Source organism: Schistocerca cancellata, chromosome 5 (genome assembly GCF_023864275.1).
Source record: "Schistocerca cancellata isolate TAMUIC-IGC-003103 chromosome 5, iqSchCanc2.1, whole genome shotgun sequence".
NCBI lineage: Eukaryota > Metazoa > Arthropoda > Insecta > Orthoptera > Acrididae > Schistocerca > Schistocerca cancellata.
Genome location: NC_064630.1, coordinates 255664007 through 255688913, shown reverse-complemented (window position 1 = coordinate 255688913; position 24907 = coordinate 255664007). Strand labels below are relative to the sequence as shown.

Below are 24907 nucleotides of genomic sequence, written 5' to 3'. Positions count from 1 at the left end.
TATCTGGCTTGCAAAGTTGCCAACTGCAGTCCAGACAGCACTGATAGCCCATGACCAGTAACCAATGGAAGACAGACTCCCGCTGGCCAAAAGAATATACGCCCTTGTCAGTCGGGACAAGTGCTGCCCAGACGGACTGCCCCACAACAGCTCGCTACACTGAATGTTGGTTCACTACAATTCACTATGGTACAATGTCTGAATCACCTCTGCACTATCGATGTTCAGCCATCACAACGAACAACTGTGGCCGAATTGGACAACACTGATGCTGCATGCTGATACCGCTGTACATGCAGTGATAAGGCACAAAAATACCAGTCTCCGTGCTGGCATCAAACCGCAGGCAGCGGGCAGGAATAGGTGCATTTGGCCGCCACACTACAACAACTTGCCTTCTGGCCACTATCAGCCCCACATGAAGTGGATGCATTTTCATCACAGACATCATAGCAACACCAGATTTCTGACTGACATAGGTTCTGACATCAGTACACGCCCGCAACACCTTGCCTTTTCATGATCCACTACAAAGCTCTGCACCTCCTGGCTGTCACTGACATTCCTATGCATGTGTGCAGCACCACAACCAGAACGTTGACTTTCACTGATGGAGTACAGTGTGTGTGGATTTTCTATGTAGCCGATATTACATAACCAGTTCTCAGTGTGGACTTGTTGTGACACTTCAAACTTTCCCTTGCATGCGAAGAAAACCACTCATTGCACCTTTAACTTCAGTCACTAACACAGGAGCTCAACACAGCCCATGCGACAATCAATGCATTAAAACAGCATTGAGCATTGCACATGCCAATCTATGGGACCCACAGCCACCTCATCAGCTGTGCCAGAACCACATTCACAGCCAACCTGGTCAGACAACTAGGCACAGGTATGAACTCTGCAGTCTGCCTCACCTGCTACCCTGGCCCCCGCCATTGTCCCCTCAATGGCGTACTCATGTACCATACAGAATGGAATGGTGCATAGGACTACGACTACATTGGGACCTGTGGTACGACACAAGGTGCATAGACTAGATCCTCAGAAACTCAAAGCTCCAAAAGAAGCAATTGATCACATGATGTGCGTGGTATGCTTCAACAATTTGACAGCCCATGGGTCTTGCAAATAGAGGTGGTTCCGAAGAAAGAAGGACCAGTTCATGTGTGGAGTGATTATCATACACTGAATGTTCTAACTGTGCATGACTCCTACCCAGTACCAACCATTCAAGACTTTACCCACAAACTGGCAGGACTTAATGAGTTATCTGTCACAAATTCACCACTTCTCACATAAATATTCGAATGTTTGCAAGTCAACTGATTTGTCTAGCATTAGACTCAATTAAATACATTTACAATGGCGTAGTTTTTACAACCACATAATTTATGAGCATGTCTTGCTTCTAGCAAGTCCAACACAAGATGTATAATTAACAATTTTTCAACTGTCCTTCTTATTTATAGTTACAATAATCAACAATATAAAGCACCATAAGATACATAAACACTGCTTGTTCTTCCAATACGACTTCCGAGTGGCAAACACTTGGCAATGCTGTTCGACCGTTGCGTGTACCTTGTGCTCGTGACTCCTTTCCAGCCTACATACACAAACATGTTGCATAGTATGTACGTTCTCTCACACTTATTTTTAAAATATTGTGTGTTCGAGACGGTAGAAGGGCGAGTGGTTCTAGATTTTACACGGAAATTCTCGAAGCACTACACAGTGTGCTTTTTAATCTCTCCAATTGCTGTGCCTACATATATGATATATTATTAGTGCTCTCCAATGAAAATAAAGTGCTTGACAGACACCTCAAACAAGTTATCAGTGCCTTTGATGAAGAGGGAGTGACATCAACAAGGGCAAACTACTGCTTCGGCAGAAACAAGTCACATTTCTAGGCTACACCATCTCCACTTCAGGAATACGTCCGACAGATGACTGGTTGACACTCATACAAAATATTCCACAACCACAAACATTCCATGACCTCCAGCAGTATCTCGGCATAGTAAATTTTTACTGGAGAAACATCCTGCATGCAGTGGATGTTTAGGTTCCCCTCCCTAATGCATTGAAAGGACCAAACACCCACGACAATTGCCAGCTCACATGGACCGAAGACATGCAAGAGGCTTTCGCACAGTCAGTCAACAGTTTGGTTTCAGCGGTGGCTTTAGCCCACCCAGTGCTGGGCATGCCTCTTACAATCACTACCATCGCCCGCTAGGTAGCAATAGGGGTGGTACTCCAACAAATCATCGACTAGCATGTACAACTGCACCAGTTTTTCTCCAAAAAGCTCTCAAATCCCAAACACAGTATTCTGCATTTGACCAAGAACTGTTACCAATCTATGTAGCCGTTCACTATTTCAAGGAAGATATTGACAGGTGAGCAGTTGTGATTTATATAGACCATATAAATGTTATGTGACTTCTGTCGACATGAGTTACTCTGACAGAATTTAGATACTTGGACTATATTTCTCAATTTACTACAGATGTAGTACTTATGGGAAGCGGACTACCTTTCAAGAGTCAATACCATATCGTTTCAACTGGGCTATCTCCAAATGGCATGGGAACAGACAGCACCCGCTTCTGTCCTGGTGACCAGTTTCAAGATTAAACATTGTGGGGTACCAGAGACAGATGCAGTTCTACTCTGGGCCACTAGTTACAGCAGCAACCTTTCACAAAGCCATGTGCAGTCTCTCCCATCCAGGAATACAGCCACAATGAAGCTTCATATGGCCAAATGTTGAAAGGGACTGCACAGTATGGACACATGTGTGCACTGCCTCTCAACAAAGCAAAGTCGGCCTGTCAAGTGCAACCACCACTAGGCCACAGTTCCGCAAGGACAATTTTTTCACATAGATTTGGACACTGTTGTCCTTTTGCTGGAATAATTAGGACAAAAATACATAATCTCTGCAATTAATCAGGTGACATGATGGCGGAAGCCATAGCTACGGCGTTTGTGCATACATGGATTGCCAGGTTTGGCTGTCCACTCATGATGATAATGGACCAAGGATGACAGTTTGAGGCCTCTCTGTTTGAAGCATTATGCAGCATGTACAGCATCAACTGCCGGCATGCGACAGTGTACTACCCGCAGTGTAATGGTCTTATTGAGAGGTGGCACAGAACAATGAAAGCAGCACTCATGTGTTGCGGTGGTGAATGGGCAGAAGCACTCCATTGGGTCTTGCTAAGGGTGTGCACCACCACCAAAGAGGATCTACAGGCGTCGCTTGCCGAATTGCTATATGGACAGGCATAGTAACTACTGGCCGACCTTTCCACGCCAGCCACAGATGGCGGCCCACAACCATTACTGGAACTAGTACAAGCAGTACAGAGAAGAATTCAGCGCATTGACATCCCTTTGCCACAGCCCCACATGGCACCACCTATGTTAATACACAAGGCACTGGCCATGACCCAACTCGTCACACTGTGTGATGAATAGTCCGACATGCACTCATGTGCCCCTACAAGGGCCAATACCGAGTCATCAGCCACAGCAACAATACCTTCTGAATTGAGATTAACGACAAACTGACAATGTCGGCCATTAATCATTTGAAGCCAGTGTGGACCCTGGATGAACTCTCCACTGACTCCACACTTCTTTCGCCGTGTTGCCCTTGTTGATGGAATGTGAATGAGTGGTGTCATCCACACAGTGGGTGACAAAAGTACCTCAGCACATCAGAAGAATTCGCAGTTGTGGATAATGACTGCTACAAGCTGTAGAATGGAATGACGACAATGAAACTTTGCGCCGGATCGGTACTCGAACCCAGATTTCCCGCTTATCGCGAGCGGTCGCCTTACCATGTGGCTATCCATGCACGACCAACTGCCAGGCCCAAGCTTCCATATTTTGTCAACCATACGTCTATGATCTGTACTCACACATCCACTATGTGTATTCCCATACAGATCAGAGACTGTGCTTCATAGCCATGTTCCCGGTACCAACAGATAAATACGATATTGCTGTGCCAGTGTTATTCTGATGACAAAGCACTGCGGCAACCACAGTCTTTACTAAATACATCAGATGAATTCACAGTTGCGAATAATGAGTACCATCAGCTGTAGAACGAAATGACAACAATGAAAATCTGTGCTGGACTGGGACTCGAAACTGGATTTCCCACTTATCCTGAGTGGTCGTCCTACCATTTGGCTATCCGTGCACAACTCACGGCCAGACCCAAACTTCCATATGCCATCAACCATACCTCTGGCACAAATTTTCATTGTCATTCCATTCTACAGCTGATGATAGTCATTATTCGCAACTGCGAATTCATCTGATGTGTTTAGTAATGGCTGTGGTCACCACAATGCATTGTCATCAGAATAACAGTGACACAGCAATATCGTATCTGCCGTTACCAGGCATGATACTTTGAAGCACAGCATCTGATCTCCATGAGAATACACACAGTGGATGTGCAAAGACAGATCGTAAACGTATGGTTTACAAACTATGGTAGTTTGGTCCTGGCTGTGAGTCAAGCATGCATAGCCAAATGGTATGGCAACTGCCTGCGACAACCGGAAATCTGGGTTTGAGTCCAGGTCCGGCACTAATTTTCATTGTCATCATTCCATTCTATAGTTGATGGTAGTCATTATTTGCAACTGCAAATTCATCTGATGTGTTTGGTAATGGATGTGGTTGCCGCAGTGCATCATCAGAATAACACCGGCACAGCAATATTGAAAGTACCTCAGTGTTTGGCCCACCAAGGCACCTCCTGGAACACCTCAGGGATTAAAACCTCACATAAGCGGTGGCAGTCATTCATCACAATGATAGCACCTCCATCTGTGCTCTACACTGTACAGGGGGCTCTGTGGGGACTTTGAATAATAATATTGCTATTGGACAATGTATAAACTGTCTTCTGGAGCCATACTCAGTATGCTCTGTGCTTTTGTATCAAACAGACACTATGTATTGTACTACATGGAAATAATTTGGTGTGTACAGAACACAGTGTGTTTGGTAATAATTCACTATTGTACCACCTACACTGTGAAAACTCATCACAAACACTATGTGATCAAAAGTATCTGGACACCCCAAAAACATATGTTTTTCATATTAAGTACATTGTGCTGCCACCTACTGCCAGGTACTCCATATCAGCAATGTCAGTAGTCATTAGAAATAGTGAGAGAACAGAATGGGGTGCTCCGTGGAACTCATGGACTTCGAACTTAGTCAGGTGATTGGGTGTCACTTGTGTGATACGTCTGTATGCAAGATTTCCACACTCCTAAACATCCCTAGGTCCAATGTTTCTGATGTGGCAGTGAAGTGGAAATGTGAAGGGACACACATAGCACAAAAGCATACAGGCCGACCTCGTCTGTTGACTGAGAGAGACCGCAGACAGTTGAAGGGGTTCGTAATCTGTAATAGGCAGACATCTATCCAGACCATCACACAGGAATTCCAAATTGCATCAGAATCCACTGCAAGTACTATGACAGTCAGGCGGGAGGTGAGAAAACTTGGATTTCACAGTTGAGCGGCTGCTCATAAGTCACATATTGTGCCGGTAAATGCCAAACAACGCCTTGCTTGGTGTAAGGAGTGTAATCATTAGATGATTGAACAGTGAAAAAATTTTGTGTGGAGTGACAAATCGTGGTACACAATGTGGCGATCTGATGGCAGGGTGTGGGTATGGTGATTGCCCGGTGAACGTCATCTGCCAGTGTGTGTAGTGCCAACAGTAAAATTCAGAGGTAGTGGTGTTATGGTGTGGTTATGTTTTACATGGAGGGGGCTTGAACCCTTTGTTGTTTTGTGTGGCACTATCACAGCACAGGCCTACATTTGTGTTTTAAGCACCTTCTCGCTTCCCACTGTTGAAGAGCAATTCGGGGATTGCGATTGCATCTTTCAACACAATTGAGCACCTGTTCATAATGCACAGCCTGTGGCAGAGTGGTTACGTGACAATAACATCCCTGTAATGGACTGGCCTGCACAGAGTCCTGACCTGAATTCTATAGAACACCTTTGGGATGTTTTGGACTGCCGATTTTGTGCCAGGCCTCACCGACCAACATCGATACCTCTCCTTAGTGCAGCATTCCGTGAAGACTGGGCTTCCATTTCCCAAGAAACCTTCCAACACCTGATTGAACATATGCCTCTGAGATGGAAGCTGTCATCAAGACTAAGGTTGGGCCAACACCATATTGAATTCCAGCATTACCGATGGAGGCCACAAACTTGTAAGGCATTTTCAGCCAGATGTCTGGATACTTTTGACCACATAGTGTACTTGTATCATGAACAGTCTGTAATTGTATCTGAAAATAAAGATGATGAGACTTACCAAACAAAAGCACTGGCAGGTCGATAGACACACAAACAAACACAAACATACACACAAAATTCAAGCTTTCGCAACAAACAGTTGTTTCGTCAGGAAAGAGGGAAGGAGAGGGAAAGACGAAAGGATGTGGGTTTTAAGGGAGAGGGTAAGGAGTCATTCCAATCCCGGGAGCGGAAAGACTTACCTTAGGGGGAAAAAAGGACAGGTATACACTCGCACACATATCCATCTGCACATACACAGACACAAGCAGACCTGCTTGTGTCTGTGTATGTGCGGATGGATATGTGTGTGTGTGTGTGTGTGAGTGTATACCTGTCCTTTTTTTCCGATAAGGTAAGTCTTTCCGCTCCCGGGATTGGAATGACTCCTTACCCTCTCCCTTAAAACCCACATCCTTTCGTCTTTCCCTCTCCTTCCCTCTTTCCTGATGAAGCAACTGTTTGTTGCGAAAGCTTGAATTTTGTGTGTATGTTTGTGTGTCTATCGACCTGCCAGCGCTTTTGTTTGGTAAGTCTCATCATCTTTGTTTTTAGATATATTTTTCCCATGTGGAATGTTTCCCTCTATTATATACAGTCTGTAATTGTTAATATTAGTTTGTTCACATTATTATTTGTTATTTTCTAGCCACAATGGTTTAATTATAAGTGAGAACGAAAAAAATGTATTCATTAACACACAGAAAACATCCTTTAATCATTAATATATTTTTGCATTGACCATCCAGTATCTCAGGTGCTGTACTGCACGTGTAAGATTTACTGGACCAAATAAATACAAATACAGATATATCTACAGTAATGTGACACTAACTTGTATACATCTAGGTGCACCTGTTCAAACCTCCAATGACTTCCAGAAGATGATGTGATTTGCAGTTTGTTTGTTAGTTTCACATTCCATGGATCATTTTGCTGAATAAATCTTAATGCTGTGGCATGACTCATTATACATTCACACTGCAAATTAATTTCTACATATGGTTACAGGCTGAATATTTGAAAGCTTTTTTTTTCTTTGTAAACCAAGATAAAAAAGATATACAGACGTTAATTAGTAGTTCCTACCTAACACATTTTACACATTACAATAACTGGAGAAACTTTCTCAGTTCGTTTTCCAATTTTACTTTGCTGTCTGTCAGACATTGTATATCACTGGGTATGTGGTCAAAAATTTTTGTTGCAGTTTTGTGAACCACTTTTTGTGTTAAAGACAACCTTAATGTGATGTAATAAATACAGTGGCATTTTTCCTTCTGGTATTCTAATTATGTGCGTCACTGTTCCTTTTGAACTGTAGTAGATTATTTGCAACCAACTTCACAAAGCAACAAATATACTGTGAACAGTAGTCAGAATGCTCTACTCCTTAAACAGATGTCTATCAGACAATCATGGGTGAGCATCACATATTATTCTTACAGCACATTTCTGAGCAACAAAGCCTTCCTTTATTAAAGATGGGTTACTGCAAAACACAATTACATATGATATTATTGAATGAAAATATGCAAAATATGTCAATTTACTGATTCTAAGTGCAAATGTGACTGAACTAAGTTGTTTTAGCAGTTCCAAAATGTGCTTTATCCAGTTTAAATTCTCATTGATTTTGAGCACCTAAGAATTTTGTAGTACCCGCCCTATTTATTATTTTCTCACCATGCTTGGACTGATTGCAGTATTAGTGTCTAGTGCAAAAAAGAACTAATTTTGCTTTCCATATACAGGGCAGATCATTTACATATATGAGGAACGATAGTGGACCTAAGATTGCACCTTGGGGGGAACCATTATGTGATTTCTCCCCAGCAGAATTATGTCTCCAGACTATATTGGTTGAATTACTAAGTGCAACTTTCTGCATTCTTTTGGTTAGATATAAAATCATTCACTGGTTGGCTATACCATCAGTCCCATACAACTTCAATTTATTTAAGAGAATACATGATTCACACAGTCATGATAAGTAGCAGAAAATACCAACCAGCACTATTTTATTATTTAATGTTTGTAAAATCTGGTGAGTGTACATGTAAATGGCATTCTCAGTAGAGCAGCTCTTCTGAAATCCAAACTGTGATTTGCTGAGGATGTTATTGTTGATAAGGTGAGACACTGTTCTGGAATACATCATCTTAAACATTTTGTAAAATGATGTCCACAATGAAACAGGTCGGTAGTTATTGACATCTCTCTTATCACCTTTCTTAAAGAGGGGTTTAACAATGGCATATTTCAGTTTTTTTCTGGAAAAATGCCTTTTACACATTTCAGATAAGACTGTGTTTATCATATGGGAGCAAATCTTTAGTACTCTATTCAAAACACTGTTAAAATCAGGTGAACTTTTACTTTTGAGAGACTGCATAATTTTCTTAATTTCAGAAGAAGTAGCTGGTGATACACTCATATGACTGAATTCTAAGAGAGTTACATTTTCAACATATTACTGTGATTTTTTCTTGACCTGTTTGTTCCCATGCTTTATTCTACTATATTTAAGAAATGATTATTAAATGTGCTTGCTACTTGTGACTCATCATTTATAGCCCATCCATTCAGTTCAATAGTGATGATGTCCTGTGGCTGGTTGTCCTGTCTCTTGTTTCACTACATTCCACAAAGCTTGAAATCTGTCCATCTGTAAAAGTACCTTAAGTTTTTTCAGTTTCAATTTCTTGTATTGACATGAGAAGCTCATTTTTCTTATTGAGCACGCTTCATATGTTCCGACAGAAAAGTCCAAGTGTATTATGACTGTTAATTTCTGTATTGTCCAAGCTGCTATTTTTTTGTTTCTCCTTTTATTGTCGCAACTGTGTTCCTAATTATTTTGCAGCTCTGTCTTTCAAAAACATTTAAATTAAAAAAGGCCTAGTGAAAATATTAGAAATTATGAGGATTTGGCACATACTGTTCTGTTTACGCTTAATGCTCTGTAAATTAGTTGCACAAGTAACCTCTTACCAGAAACATTCAGATGTAGACTATGCTGTGTGTGATGCAGGAGTATGAGGGTCAATACAGTTAATAACACTAATCACACCTCCATTACCCCAATAAGCTGAGTAATTAATGAAGCTCTGCATTTACATGTTCAATGGAACACTTCATACATGGCTTGTCATATCACTCAGTGGGTAACAATCTTCACATTTGTGTGAGGAGCATTACCATTGATATGTCTGATGCCACCCTCAAATGCGTAATTAATGTTACGATTCAAACTTTTTCCAGCATCACGAATATGTAGCCACCATCTCCCTATGTGATCATCAAACGAAATACAGGGGTTGGATGGCAAGATTAAAGTTGCAAACCACAATGCTTTACCAAGGAATCAAGTTATATAATAAACTGCCAAAAGATATAAAAGACAAATCAATTGTGTAAATTTAAAACATTCTTAAAATATATTTACTAAAAAATAGTTTTTACTCATTTAAACAGTTCATGCAGTAAAAACTATTGGAGGAATATCACATTTCATTTCCATTATGTGAATTATGTTCTTTCTGTTTCTTTAATCTTACCTTATTTAATTTGGTGAGAAGTTGTGCACATATGTCTGTATCATGAATTTGTTATGTATACCCTATTTGTTACCATTTCTTATCTTATGTACCTCAGCTACAAATAATGCCTAAACATATGTATAATGATGATAGCCACAAAAACAAATTTGTCTACGGCAAGAAAAAAGAGGGCTGTGGCTCAGTGGCCTTGTAATGTAAGGTGGTTGACCCTGTCACACTTGCCTCTCACATTCAAGTGAGATTGATGTAATGAAACTGTTTTGTAAATATTTCTTCATTATGGCCCTGTACATTGTTTGTTACATAAATTTGACAGCTAATGTATGGTTAACTCCTAGTGGTGTTCTACAACTACATAGATAATTTGCAAGCCATTGTATGGTGCATGGCAAAGGGTACATTATACCACTACTTGTCATTTCCTTTCTTGTTCCACTTGAAAATAGACTAAAGGAAAACAACTACCTATATTCCTCCGTATAAGCCCTAATTTCTCTTATCTTCTCTTTACGGGAACTGTATGTTGGTGGCAGTAGAATATTTTTGCAGTCAGCTTCAAATGATGGTTCTCTAAACATTCTGAACCATATTTCTCAAAAAGAATATTGCCTTCCTGATTCTCATTTGAGTTCCTGAAGCATATCTGTAACAAACCTAGCAGACTACCTCTGAATTGCTTTGATGTCTTCCTTTAAACCAACCTGGTGTGGATCGCATACACTTGAGAAGTACTCATGGCTGGGTCACACTAGAGCTCTATATGTGGTCCCCTTTACAGGTGACCCATACTTTTCTGTATTCTTCCAATGTTCTTCCAGTTCATATCACTTTTCAATGTTAGATATTTAATCAGTGTGACTATGGCAAGCAGCATATTATTAATACTTTATTTGAACATTATGAAATTGTTTTTCCTACTCCTCTGCATTAACTTACATTTTCCTACATTTAGAGCTAACTACCGTTCATAATATCAACTAGAAATTTTGTTTAAGTCCTCTTGTACCCTACAACAGTCACTCAGCAATGACAAAACTGGTTCAAATGGCTCTGAGCACTATGGGACTTAACATCTGTGGTCATCAGTCCCATAGAACTTAGAACTACTTAAACTTAACTAACCTAAGGACATCACACACATCCATGCCTGAGGCAGGATTCGAACCTGCGACCGTAGCAGTTGCGCAGTTCCAGACTGAAGCGCCTAGACTCAACAATGACACCTTCCCATACATACCATCTGGAAAAAGCTGCAGATGCTGCTCATCCTGTTCGTCAGATCATTTATGTATGTAGAGAATAATAGTGATCCTGTCACATTTCCCTGGGGCACACCTGACAGTATCCTTGTCCTGATGAACACTCACTGTTTGAGTACAGTACTGGATTCTATCACTTACAAAACCTTTGAGCTGCTCCCATATTTGTAACTTATCCTGAATGCTCATACCTTCATGAACAGCCTGCAGCGGGGCACCGTATCAGACGTTTTTTGGAAATATAGAAATATGGAATCCACCTGTTGCCCTTCGCCCATGGTTTGTAGGATATCATAAAAGAAAAAGAAAAGCTAAATTTTGCATGACTTTGTTTTCTAAATCCATGCTGATTTGTTGACAATAGCTTTCCTACCTCAAAGAAATTTATTATATTCAAACTGAGAATATGTCAAGAATTCTGTGAATTCATCCTTTTACCTTTCTTATATATAGGAGTCACCTGTGCTTTTTTCCAGTCACTTCAGAGTTTGTGCTGGATGAGACATATGCAATAAATGCAAGCTAAGTGCGAGGCCAATGGTGTCGAATACTCTTTGCAAAAGTGAATTTGGATTCCATCCAGATTTGGTGACATATTTGCTTTCATCTCCAGCGAAGTTAAAAATCAGACAATTTACTTTCCACACAGTACAAACAATTGGTAACCTGACAGTAAACACACAGAATAGCAAACTATGCTATTATGTTCATTGTGTATTTTTAAATAACTTTTACATTGCTTTTGTTTCAGATATTGTACTGATAGATACACAAGAAGCTGCAGAAGTATATCAATTTATGTATTTAGATTATACCTGTATATTCTAGCTACAGCAGTATAGTATTTGTTTGCAAATCTTCAAGCTTGACTTTTTACTCATCAACATGTGCTTGTTTACGTGCAGGAAATTTATTGTATGTATGTATGTATAACTAAATGAACAAGGGTTTGAAGTATGCTTTAATTAGAATACCCTTTCCGAGTGTAAAAATTTCTGTAAATGACAATCGGTAAAAAAAAAAAAAAAAACCTGCACCGTAAATTCGAAGGGGGCTGAAATTCAAAATGTGTGTAATTCGGGTACCTTCTGCCGTTCAGAAGTTAAATTAATTCTCAAAACAAATCAGGTTTAGTCCGTAAGAATTCAGTTGGGTGATATTTATTGTCATCCACATGCATCCCGAACAACGTACTGTTGGGAATTAAGCCGAGTCTATAATGCTTCTATGAAGTCTGTTGCCTCCTTACTCAAATGTTCTGCGAGTGTCACAAGTCACCAATCATAATTAATCACTCACTAATTACATCACGCCGTCTGCATCCTTTAAACATGATTCTTGTTCGCGGTAGATCAAATGTGTGTGTGCGTGTGTGTGTGTGTGTAGTATTATGGTTGGTGGAAGATACTCCAAAGTTTTATGCCAGCAAATTTGCTCGTTTTCCTAACTTTCTGTTTGGGTTTTAGGATCACTATGTAATTTATGTATTTCTCGTACTTTCATATCCCAGATTTGCCTTCTTCTTGTACGACGGTCTTTTTATTTACTGACTAGTTTTTATACAAGACTGAATATTACAAAGGTACGTAATTTTATTCTGAAAACAAATCCACACAAAACTAGGTAAATTAAAAACTTCTTTCCGCTGTAACAAGTTTCTTTTCAATATCCGAGTTTCAGAAACTGTGCGCACTTACATTGCTACCAATCTCGACATGGAAATGTAACATCACCGCTTGGAAACGAAATTATACAAGCATTTCATCAATCGGTGAATTTTTTGAGGAATAGCTCAGATCGTCTGTACAAGCACAATTAAAATTTTTACACTAGCCCGTATTATACGGACAAAGAACACTCCTGCTTCTCCCATACTACTTGCTGATAGTCAAATGTCATTAATCGTCAGCTGTGATAGGGGAGCATAGCGATGTCGATCTTTGGTGGGGGTTGTGTCAGTTCGATGATGCAGTTCATTGTTCTCAGAAATAAATGACTTATATCGGCAGAATTTTGAAAACTGTTTTAGGTCATTCAGCGCTTAAAGTTTGACATTTTTATGTGATATTTTTAATGAGGGTAAACGAGAGTTATTAATTTGCCATGATCGGCGAGTGACTTTCTAGATATCATAGAGGAACGCCAGGAGTTTCATCACAACAACCACGCAGTACTTTAGGTATGGATACTTAACGCGGGCCGCATTGTTTTGTAAAGGCATAGCTGTGAATATAGGGATATACCAATTTTGTCAGTGGGATTTTCCGTGAAATTAAACCATGTAAAATATCTCTAGCAATTACTATAATTTTCTCATTATTAACACATTAAATTGCAGTGAAATGTTCATTCTTTCTTGCTGTATAAGTTTTTAATACGCAGATTACACCTGTGTTTCATCACTGAAATTCTGTAAACTCACAGCTTCACATACTTCGTTTCTCAAGCACTGCAGTGTCTCAGGTTAGGAGTTTAAGATCCTCCTTGGTGAACCTATCCACTCATTTTCCCTTTACCTCTGAGCAGAATTTACATACTGACCACTTCATTACAACATTTATTTTATGAATGTGGTCTTGTCTTTGGCTTCCCATTTCTCTAGTTTCAACTTATACATAGCTGTGGCTTTTCGTTGTTAATACCAACCCAAGCGTGTAACAAGCAAGAGTTGCGTTAGTGTATTGTATCCAAAGAATTATCTTCATAATTTTTAATGAGTCTGATGTAAAGTCGTCCTCTATTGTTGCACTGAGACCACTATAGTGCTAGACAATTTTTGCTGTTGTACTCCCACAAATTCTGAAATCAAATATGACTGGTATGTGTCTCACACATTTTGGCTTGCATATTAAACCTTGAAAATGCAGTTTGCTACCAAATGTGGACTCAAAACTTAAAATTAATTTCTTCAAAGTCTCTTGCATTGGATATTCTGAAATGAAACTGAACAACAGATTCCTGTTTACATTGATGCTTATTTTTTGCCCCCCTGCTGTAGTGAGGCTTTCCTGAACACACACACACACACACACACACACACACACACACACACACATATATATATATATATATATATAACACTCTCCTGATTGCTATCTTCCGTGTTTGGAAACAATATTGGTCCAGGCACACTCCCTGTGGCACACTGACACCCCTGGCATCCCACATAACATTTCTTTCCCTGCTGTTATCATATGTAACCCTGTCAATGCCTTTGGTAGGAACAAAATTATGCAGCAAATATTTTATGTAAAAGTGGATGTTTAGAAACTGCAGTACCAGGAAGGCGTGTGGAATTAAATTTAACTGTGTGTGTGTGTGTGTGTGTGTGTGTGTGTGTGTGTGTGTGTGTGTGTGTGTGTGTGTGTCTGGGAATTCATATTCACAGCTTTTCCTGCTTGCTGGTAGGCAATTAACATGTACACATTATCATTATGAAGTTATAGTTCAGTACATATTACATATTAATCTAACTATGAAATCAGTTTAAAATGATTTAAAGCAATTAGATTAGATAAGAATGTATGATGTACGATAATGTTTATGGTGCTGCAGAAACTCAGTTGGAACACAGTCAACCAAGTACTGCTTCAACGTGTATAAATTTGGTATCTGTCTCATATAGGTTGGCATGTAGTTATATGGCATAGTACCAGTATGATATACTCCTCTATAAATATTTGTACTCCCTTTATTGACTTGTAGTGTTTCTTGCAAAACACAGTCACAGTAGCATAACTCACAGTAATGCTTAGACATTTTCTTCTTTGAAGATGAAGATGCTTCCTTTTGTGAAGAGTAAAGCCTGGTTTGTGCAGAACAGTCCACCAGCACACACTCCTCTCACCCATTCACCCATCCCCCCCCCCCCCCCAAAAAAAAAAAAAAATTCTTTCCAAAATATGACTGGTGGTGTCAGCTTTTTCTTGTCAGTTGTAACTGGATCTGTCTCCCTCTCCACAAGAGAAGGAATACTGTTATTTCCTTTTATGTATGTAATTATGGAAGTGTATCATCTCTTTCCCATGTATTGTGTGTTTCTGGATCCATCTGTTCCCTCACCATTTAATGTGGAACTTGAAATGATATTATGATCCCTCTAGTATTTATTTATCTATGTACAGCAATTAGAAGTTCCCTTGTTATTTGTCTGAAGTATTAAAAGTTACCAACCCCTTCTCTATGGCCAGTTTCAATATTTTGTTTTATACAGGGTGATTCAAAAAGAATACCACAACTTTAAAAATGTGTATTTAATGAAAGAAACATAATATAACCTTCTGTTATACATCATTACAAAGAGTATTTAAAAAAGTTTTTTTTTCACTCAAAAACAAGTTCAGAGATGTTCAATATGGCCCCCTCCAGACACTCGAGCAATATCAACCCGATACTCCAACTCGTTCCGCACTCTCTGTAGCATATCAGGCGTAACAGTTTGGATAGCTGCTGTTATTTCTCGTTTCAAATCATCAATGGTGGCTGGGAGAGGTGGCCGAAACACCATATCCTTAACATACCCCCATAAGAAAAAATCGCAGGGGGTAAGATCAGGGCTTCTTGGAGGCCAGTGATGAAGTGCTCTGTCACGGGCTGCCTGGCGGCCGATCCATCGTCTCGGGTAATTGACGTTCAGGTAGTTACGGACAGATAAGTGCCAATGTGGTGGCGCTCCATCCTGCTGAAATATGAATTGTTGTGCTTCTTGTTCGAGCTGAGGGAACAGCCAATTCTCTAACATCTCCAGATACTGTAGTCCAGTTACAGTAGCACCTTCGAAGAAAAAGGGACCAAAAACTTTATTGGCTGAAATGGCACAGAAAACGTTCGCCTTATGCGAGTCACGTTCATACTGAGTTGTTTCCCGCGGATTCTCGTCGATTCACTTCTGCCGTACTCAATAACACAAAAAGCTTTCTGTTGAGCGGTCGCCATCTTAGCATCAACTGACGCTGACGCCTAGTCAACAGCGCCTCAAGCGAACAAATCTACAACTAAATGAAACTTTATAGCTCCCTTAATTTGCCGACAGATAGTGCTTAGCTCTGCCTTTTGTCGTTGCAGAGTTTTAAATTCCTAAAGTTGTGGTATTCTTTTTGAATCACCCTGTATTTTCATTTTGATATTTTTTTTTTTTTACACTGGTTCTATCTTGCTCTTTACTTTTCTGTTTATAAAAACTATTTCTTTCCTTATTAATCAATTCCCTAAACTTTCTCCCCTCATTTGTTATTACATCAGTTTGTATCCAGCCACACAGATTTCTGTCTGTAATGATTTTTATATAATTGTTCAGCTTAGTAAAACTCTTTAATAGGGAATACTTAAGTTGGATGCAATCCATATTCACATAAAAGACAATAAATTTTTTAGTGCTGTTACAGAACACAGTTGTAACTGTTTATTACTTTGAGTAGTACTGAATGACAGTCAGATATAACATTCATTTAACTATAAACTTTGGTACACAGTTCCGACTAATAATACTGGCTCGCTGCCAGGATCGGAACTGCGATGATACTGCTGTGAGACTTGGCTATCAAAAAGTGGGATGATCAGTGGTGGTGTACAGAACATCTTGATGTCATGTTTCATTTGTGGCTCCGTCTGGTGGTGACTGCCTTCAGCTTGTGGTTCCTTCATGAGGTACCAACTTCTCTCTTCAGACGACCCGTTCCTCCCTCCCAAACCTCCAAACCATTGTCGTGTAGTGTGGGTCAAGTATGTGACGACAGCGGTTGGGGGGCTGGGGGGTAGAGGACATTGGATGTGGACATAAATGAGGAGATAGGGACTCTAGTGACAGCCATTGGTAGTTCCCTGTCTGCAGACCAGTATCCACCTTGCAAGCAAGTGGGAACACTAGCTGATAAACCGGCCACAGGGTGCTCCCCCCACAATAAGGGATACAGACGCATGGTTGGGAGGACAACATGTGGAACTTTAGGGGCTTTGTGATGAATGTCTGGAGGTGCTACCTCCACAGACATGGCTCAGACGGCTGGACCAGCATTGTATCAGTAGTACCATGTAGATTTCCATTGACACCACTCTATATGGTGTTGACCTCGACAGGCGGAGAGTTGGGGATGATTGCTGTTGTGGACTGTAGCGATATCTTGGGTCTGTGGGCAAAAATTCTGCACCAGAATGACTGATATAAGAGGACGGCAGCTTCTTCTGGTGATGTAGGTGCAGCCCAAAGGAACTTAAAATGATGTAAGTTGAATGACCCACTACTCATGTGAAGACACCATGCTCCCAATGCTATTTCTTGTGAGAAACTTTGAAGAATTCTGTGTCTAGCAGTTGAAACTGTGTTTGAGGCAGTGGAATGAATTGTTTGTGTGGTGACCATAGAGGATGCAACAGGATACAATGACGACGACTGTGTAATAATTCTGCCAGCCACAACCTGTCATGTAGCAAAGAGTGGTAGGAGGAAAGAAAAATCTTTAATACTTGCTCCCTTGTGTGGGAGGAATAAAGTTTTGCTATGTGACTTTTGTTTGTTCAAACAAAACGTTCAGCTTCACCATTAGATCGAGGTGAAAAGGAGCAAAAGTTACAGGGTGCATGCTGTAATCATCACAACACTGTTGAAATTCACCTGATCTGAACCAGGGTCCATTGTCTGAGACAAGGACCTTGGGAAGACTTAGCGACAAAAAATTGTGGACAAAGCTGATAACAGTACTAGCAGCAGTGGTGGGTGTCATAAATGAAAATTTACTGTACATGTTTATAACCTATGACCGTGTTTTCTAAAATGGAGCCATGAAATCGGTGTGTGTGTGTGTGTGTGTGTGTGTGTGTGTGTTACTGCAGTCCGGAAGGATGTGGCTACTGAAAGAAACTTGCAGCAGAGTGGAATGATGATGCATGCAAGTAGTGTGATAAGAGCTCATTTGCTGAATTTGGGTGTCCATGCCCTGCCAAAGGCAATGTCAGATGAGTAACTACACAACATTGACCTTGGTGCAACAAAAATGAGACTTCCCACTGGAGGGAATGGGGAATCACGACCTGTACATCTTCATTATCTGTATGTAGCAACAGAACACCTGAACAGGCGTACTTCGTGTGACAATGCAAAAATTAGTGGTACACCTCTGGGTGGGAAATTTTTTTCAAACTATGTGGCCATCACAAAACAGAAATAGGCTTCTGCGTCTGAGGGCTACCAGTCATGTCATAGGTGTCTTTATTGATTAGGGAAACACACTTGTGTCTGATTGAAATTTTATTGTGTTATTAGTGACTTTTAATGGGACAAAATGTTTGTTATGACTGTGGACTACAGCAGAAGTTACTGCAAAGCACAAAAGTGAGACGTGATTGTGATGGCTGTGCTGGCTCAGCCTACACAATGTCCACTTGCTAAGAATTACACTATAGCTAAGCACTAGACTGGTGCTGTGACTGGCAGCATTTTAAACAGATGTCTGGATATGACGTTGCTCACCATACTTCAAACACTGCTTTACGACGACGACAAGCTTTTCTATTATGATTAGAAAAACACTGAGTGCAAGACTTCCTCGCCTTGTTACAATGTGCATTTTGTGTACAATGTGACTGAAAGTTTGTACTTTTAATGTGGGCACTGTTTTTATTCACCTTATTGACTGGAGACTGAGTGCTTATTGCACAATGAACAAGAGAAATGGATGGAGTCTCAAAATCAATTAAGTTGAATCACAATACTTTGAGACTCCATTATCGACAAAACTGTTTTCAGATCTGTTGTTGTTGTGGTCTTCAGTCCTGAGACTGGTTTGATGCAGCTCTCCACGCTACTCTATCCTGTGCAAGCTTCATCATCTCCCAGTACCTACTGCAACCTACATCCTTCTGAATCTGCTTAGTGTATTCATCTCTTGGTCTCCCTCTACGACTTTTACCCTCCACACTGCCCTCCAATACTAAATTGGTGATCCCTTGATGCCTCAGAACATGTCCTACCAACCAATCCCTTTTTCTAGTGAAGTTGTGGCACAAACTCCTCTTCTCCCCAATCCTATTCAGTACCACCTCATTAGTTATGTGACCTACCCAACTAATCTTCAGCATTCTTCTATAGCACCACACTTCGAAAGCTTCTATTCTCTTCTTGTCCAAACTGGTTATCGTCCATGTTTCACTTCCGTACATGGCTACACTCCATACAAATACTTTCAGAAATGACTTCCTGACACTTAAATCTATACTCGATGTTAACAAATTTCTCTTCTTCAGAAACGCTTTCCTTGCCATTGCCAGTCTACATTTTATATCCTCTCTACTTCGACCATCATCAGTTATTTTGCTCCCCAAATAGCAAAACTCCTTTACTACTTTAAGTTTCTCATTTTCTAACCTAATTCCCTCAGCATCACCCGACTTAATTCGACTACATTCCATTATCCTCGTTTTGCTTTTGTTGATGTTCATCTTATATCCTCCTTTCAAGACACTGTCCATTCCATTCAACTGCTCTTCCAAGTCCTTTGCTGTCTCTGACAGAATTACAATGTTGTCGGCGAACCTCAAAGTTTTTATTTCTTCTCCATGGATTTTAATTCCTACTCCGAAATTTTCTTTTGTTTCCTTTACTGCTTGCTCAATATACAGATTGAACAACATCGGGGAGAGGCTACAACCCTGTCTCACTCCCTTCCCAACCACTGCTTCCCTTTTATGTCCCTCGACTCTTATAACTGCCATCTGGTTTCTGTACAAATTGTAAATAGCCTTTTGCTCCCTGTATTTTACCCCTGCCACCTCCAGAATTTGAAAGAGAGTATTCCAGTCAACATTGTCAATAGTTTTCTCTAAGTCTACAAATGCTAGAAACATAGGTTTGCCTTTTCTTAATCTAGCTTCCAAAATAAGTCGTAAGGTCAGTATTGCCTCACGTGTTCCCATATTTCTACAGAATCCAAACTGATCTTCCCCAAGGTCGGCTTCTACCGGTTTTTCCATTCGTCTGTAAAGAATTCGCGTTAGTAGTTTGCAGCTGTGACTTATTAAACTGATAGTTCGATAATTTTCACATCTGTCAACGCCTACTTTCTTTGGTATTGGAATTATTATATTCTTCTTGAAGTGTGAGGGTATTTCGCCTGTCTCATACATCTTGCTCACCAGATGGTAGAGTTTTGTCAGGACTGGCTATCCCGAGACTGTCAGTAGTTCTGATGGAATGTTGTGTACTCCCGGGGCCTTGTTTCGACTTTGGTGTTTCAGTGTTCTGTCAAACTCTTCACGCAGTATCATATCTCCCATTTCATCTTCATTTACATCCTCTTTCATTTCTATAACATTGCCCTCAAGTACATCGCCCTTGTATAGACCCTCTATATACGCCTTCCACCTTTCTGCTTTCCCTTCTTTGCTTAGAACTGGGTTCCCATCTGAGCTCTTGATATTCGTACAAGTCGTTCTCTTTTCTCGAAAGGTATCTTTAATTTTCCTGTAGGCAGTATCTATTTTACCCCTAGTGAGATAAGCCTCTACATCCTTACATTTGTCCTCTAGCCATGCCTGCTTAGCCATTTTGCACTTTCTATCGATCTCATTTTTGAGATGTTTTTATTCCTTTTTGCCTGCTTCATTTGCTGCATTTTTATATTTTCTCCTTTTGTCAATTAAATTCAATATTTCTTCTGTCACCCAAGGATTTCTACTAGCCCTCGTCTTTTTACCTACTTGATCCTCTGCTGCCTTCACTACTTCATCCCTCAAAGCTATCCATTCTTCTTCTACTACTGTATTTCTTTCCCCCATTCCTGTCAATTGTTCCCTTATGCTCTCCCTGAAACTCTGTACAACCTCTGGTTTAGTCAGTTTATCCAGGCCCCCATCTCCTTAAATTCCCACCTTTTTGCAGTTTCTTCAGTTTTAATCTACAGTTCATAACCAATAGATTGTGGCCAGAGTCCACATCTGCCCCTGGAAATGTCTTACAATTTAAAACCTGGTTCCTAAATCTCTGTCTTACTATTATATAATCTATCTGATACTTTTTAGTATCTCCAGGCTTCTTCCATGTATACAACCACCTTTTATGATTCTTGAACCAATTGTTAGCTATGCTTAAGTTGTGCTCTGTGCAAAATTCTACCAGGCGGCTTCCTCTTTCATTTTTTCCACCCAATCCATATTCACCTATTCACCTACTACGTTTCCTTCTCTCCCTTTTCCTACTACCGAATTCCAGTCACCTATGACTATTAAATTTTCGTCTGCCTTCACTATCTGAATAATTTCTTTTATTTCATCATACATTTCTTCAATTTCTTAGTCATCTGCAGAGCTAGTTGGCATATAGACTTGTACTACTGTCGTAGCCATGTGCTTCGTGTCTATCTCGGCCACAACAATGTGTTCGCTGTGCTGTTTGTAGTAGGCATTTCTATTGTTTTATTCATTATTAAACCTACTCCTGCGTTACCCCTATTTGATTTTGTATTTATAACCCTGTATTCACCTGACCAGAAGTCTTGTTTCTCCTGCCACTGAACTTCACTAATTCCTACTATATCCAACTGTAACCTATTCATTTCCCTTTTTAAATTTTCTAACCTACCTGCCCGATTAAGGGGTCTGACATTCCACGCTCCGATCCGTAGAACACCAGTTTTCTTTCTCCTGATAATGACATCCTTCAGATCTGGATGTGCAATTTTAGGATAGCAGCATGCATGCGTGTACCTGACTCATTTTGTGTGATTGCATCACATAGTAAAACATAACTATAATTTTGCCTGCAAGAACACTTAAATCTGCAATGACTGTTCAGGGTGCTTCTCAAGATGAAAAAATTTAAACCTTAGCTCAGTGACATGAATCCATGCGTCTTACTGTGCGTAAATTTTCCAAAAGAGTTCCTCATGATCAGTATCTGGATGAGAGTCAGGAAACAACTTGAGACACAGCCGATAGGTGTCAGCATCGACAAGGGCAGAAAGAATGCACTACATGCCATACCTTTGATGCTGTATACAGTGAAGTGGGCTTGTGTTGGGGCATGATATCCTGACCAGGCCTCTTCCTTGCAGTTAAACGGCGAAACTTGGGTCTAGCAACTGCCTGTGGTGCTGCTTCTTGTAACATTGTTCATCATCTAGTGAATTTTGTGCAACATTTGGTCAGTCTGTTGTGCTTGAAACTGATCAACTTTGTTTAGTGAATTCATGTTGGGCTTAGACACCGTCAACACTTTATATTAGTAAAACTGTTTAATTGGGAATACTTGGATGAAATCCATGTCCGCATGAATGACAGTTATTTTAATATCGTTGTAAAATGCAATGATTGTTTATTACTTTGAATAGTACTGAATGACAGCTAAATGTCACGTTCATTTAAGTATAAATTTTGGTATACAGTTCTCACTATTGATGCTAGTTTGCTGCCTGGATTTGAACTGCGATGCTGCTGCTATCAGACTTGGTTATCAAAAAGCGGGGTGAGCTGTGCAGCTCTTGTGAGTTAAGTAGGTTTCTAGCAGAGGTGGCATGTGGAACATTGGACCTCTTGAGGGTATGTCTTTGCTGATTTCTCTTATCATGGCTCTGTCTGACAGTGACTGTCTTTAGCTTGTGGTTCTGTTGTGAGGTACCAACTGCACTATGGGACCTCATGAACTTCTATTGCCAACGTCAAGCAATAATGATAATTCTATTGCTCCATTCTAACTGTCCTGAGTAAATCGATGTTACACATATTTTCTATTCTCTAATACAAGTCATGCTGTCTCAATAAACTGTTTTTCCTTTATCGTTTGTGTCGCCACTTTCTTAGTATCCACATGCCATACAACCATGTTTGCTACCTACTAACTTTTAGTGCCTGCCACACCATCTGCGAACTGTTAGAGTAACAGTTCGCTTCAGGCAGGTTTAGGTCCCCTGCTATAAATATTATCGTGCGTGTGCACCCACTTGCCCATTCACAAGTGTGTGTGTGTGTGTGTGTGTGTGTGTGTGTGTGTGTGTGTGTGTGTGTGTCTACTTCCACCAGTTTCAGTAGATTTTCTGCATACATGTATCATACCAAAATTATAATTCCAACCATCCTAACTTCTTAAATTTTGTTCCCCAGATGTCAACTTACTGACTTTCCCCTTTGAATTAGTCCTCCAGACGTGCTTCTCAAGCAATTTCAGAAGGTTACCAAGACAATACAAGTATCTTCTGTTGAGCTGGATTCCATCCTTACTGATGTCACTTCTTCTAATTAAGAGATTTGTTACTGTGAATAGCATATTTAAGTCCCAATGCAAATGTCAAGTTTGTGGTTTACAGCTTTATCAGTCGCTCGTCCTCGTTCTGCCTCCTTATAATGTGACAGATACATCATTTAGTGTTCTTAAGTTTTTTGCAAATATCTAGTGTTCAGTTCCCTAATACCACCATCACCTTTTCTGGGGAGTATCCAGCATGATCAATTTCAATTTTTGATTCACAAGTTAGTGTATACTTTGGCACGTTTGATACAGTCTGTGGAAAACAGAAAATACCAATTATCTCTTCATGTATGATGCCACACATTTTTCCATTGAGTCTCCATCCACAGGTGCATCTACTTAAAGCCCTACTATAGATTTTGTGCGTAGTGCAGGGTCCCCTTTGCCTCTTAATCTTTAGGCAATATATTCCTTACATCTTACACCATGATATTCTGACTAGAAGCCACTTTTTTTCCCCACCCATGATGCAGAATGTATTTACTGCTTTCTAATATATGTAAAACTAGTAGTGAATTGAGAATATTATCTATCGAGATGTACTGTGAGCGTGTTACGCTCATACTGTGAGCGTGTTACACTCAAATGCCTCAAACTCCAAATAGTGTATTGGAAATGGCATTCATTGTTACAAATAGTGCTACCTCGCCGCTTTTGTGGAAAGTGTGTGTAGCCTGAGGTTTTGAGGCAGAATTATTTACTTTCAGCAAATCCAGAAGTATTGTGTTGTAACTAAATGGGTAATTGCAACATTATGTTATAGTAATTTCAGTTGAGTTACCTTATGCAATATTTTTGGGGTTCTTGTATTGGCAAAATGCTTCAGTTGTTGCTCTAGCACTAAGATTCCCTTTTTTGTGAGGATGAGGAAAATGAATATTTGTGATGGTTCTGATCAATCTGATATTCAGTTATTATAGATATTTTTATGTGGGTCACTAAATGAAATTAGTTACATGGTTTCATAGTGCACCCTCTATTCAATTCTCAGAAATATTTGAATGTTCTTTCTTGTTTGATATAATCAACATGAAAGTTTATTTTGAAATAGTACAACTTCGTAGAAGGTCATTTCTTCTGCTTCTTGCACATGGAAGTAAAATAGGACATCAATAACACAATTATCTCAATTTATTTCTCAAGCTATAATTTTGTTGTAGAGGTTATAAGGGAGACCCTCCAGGAATAGGGATAAAATCAAAAACATACTTGGAGAGAAGCAGGTAATAATTCTTGTTAACATACAGTAGCATTGTTTTTAAAATACTAGCAATGAATGTCATTCACAATAAGTTGAAAAGTTTCTACTTTGGAAAAAGACATTGCTTTTACATTTACACCATTCAGTTACTTGTCTTATGCTACTGCTTGCCTCACAGTCACATTATGTAAGTAGTGAATATACACTGATAATGCTCAGTGGCATGTCAGTAGGTACGCTGTAGGAATGGAGGTTTGTAGGAAGCAGTGTC

General features: G+C 39.9%; 1 protein-coding gene across 5 annotated transcripts in view; it reads left to right on the top strand.

The window, feature by feature from the left end:
• Nucleotides 1-13119: 13119 nt before the first annotated feature.
• Nucleotides 13120-24907, top strand: part of LOC126187357 (transmembrane and coiled-coil domains protein 2) — a 204529-nt gene continuing 192741 nt past the window's right edge. For all 5 annotated transcript variants that reach the window (XM_049928390.1, XM_049928391.1, XM_049928389.1 and 2 more), the window contains exon 1: nucleotides 13120-13382. The gene's annotated coding sequence lies outside the window, so the exon portion shown is untranslated. The remainder of the gene's footprint in view (nucleotides 13383-24907) is intronic.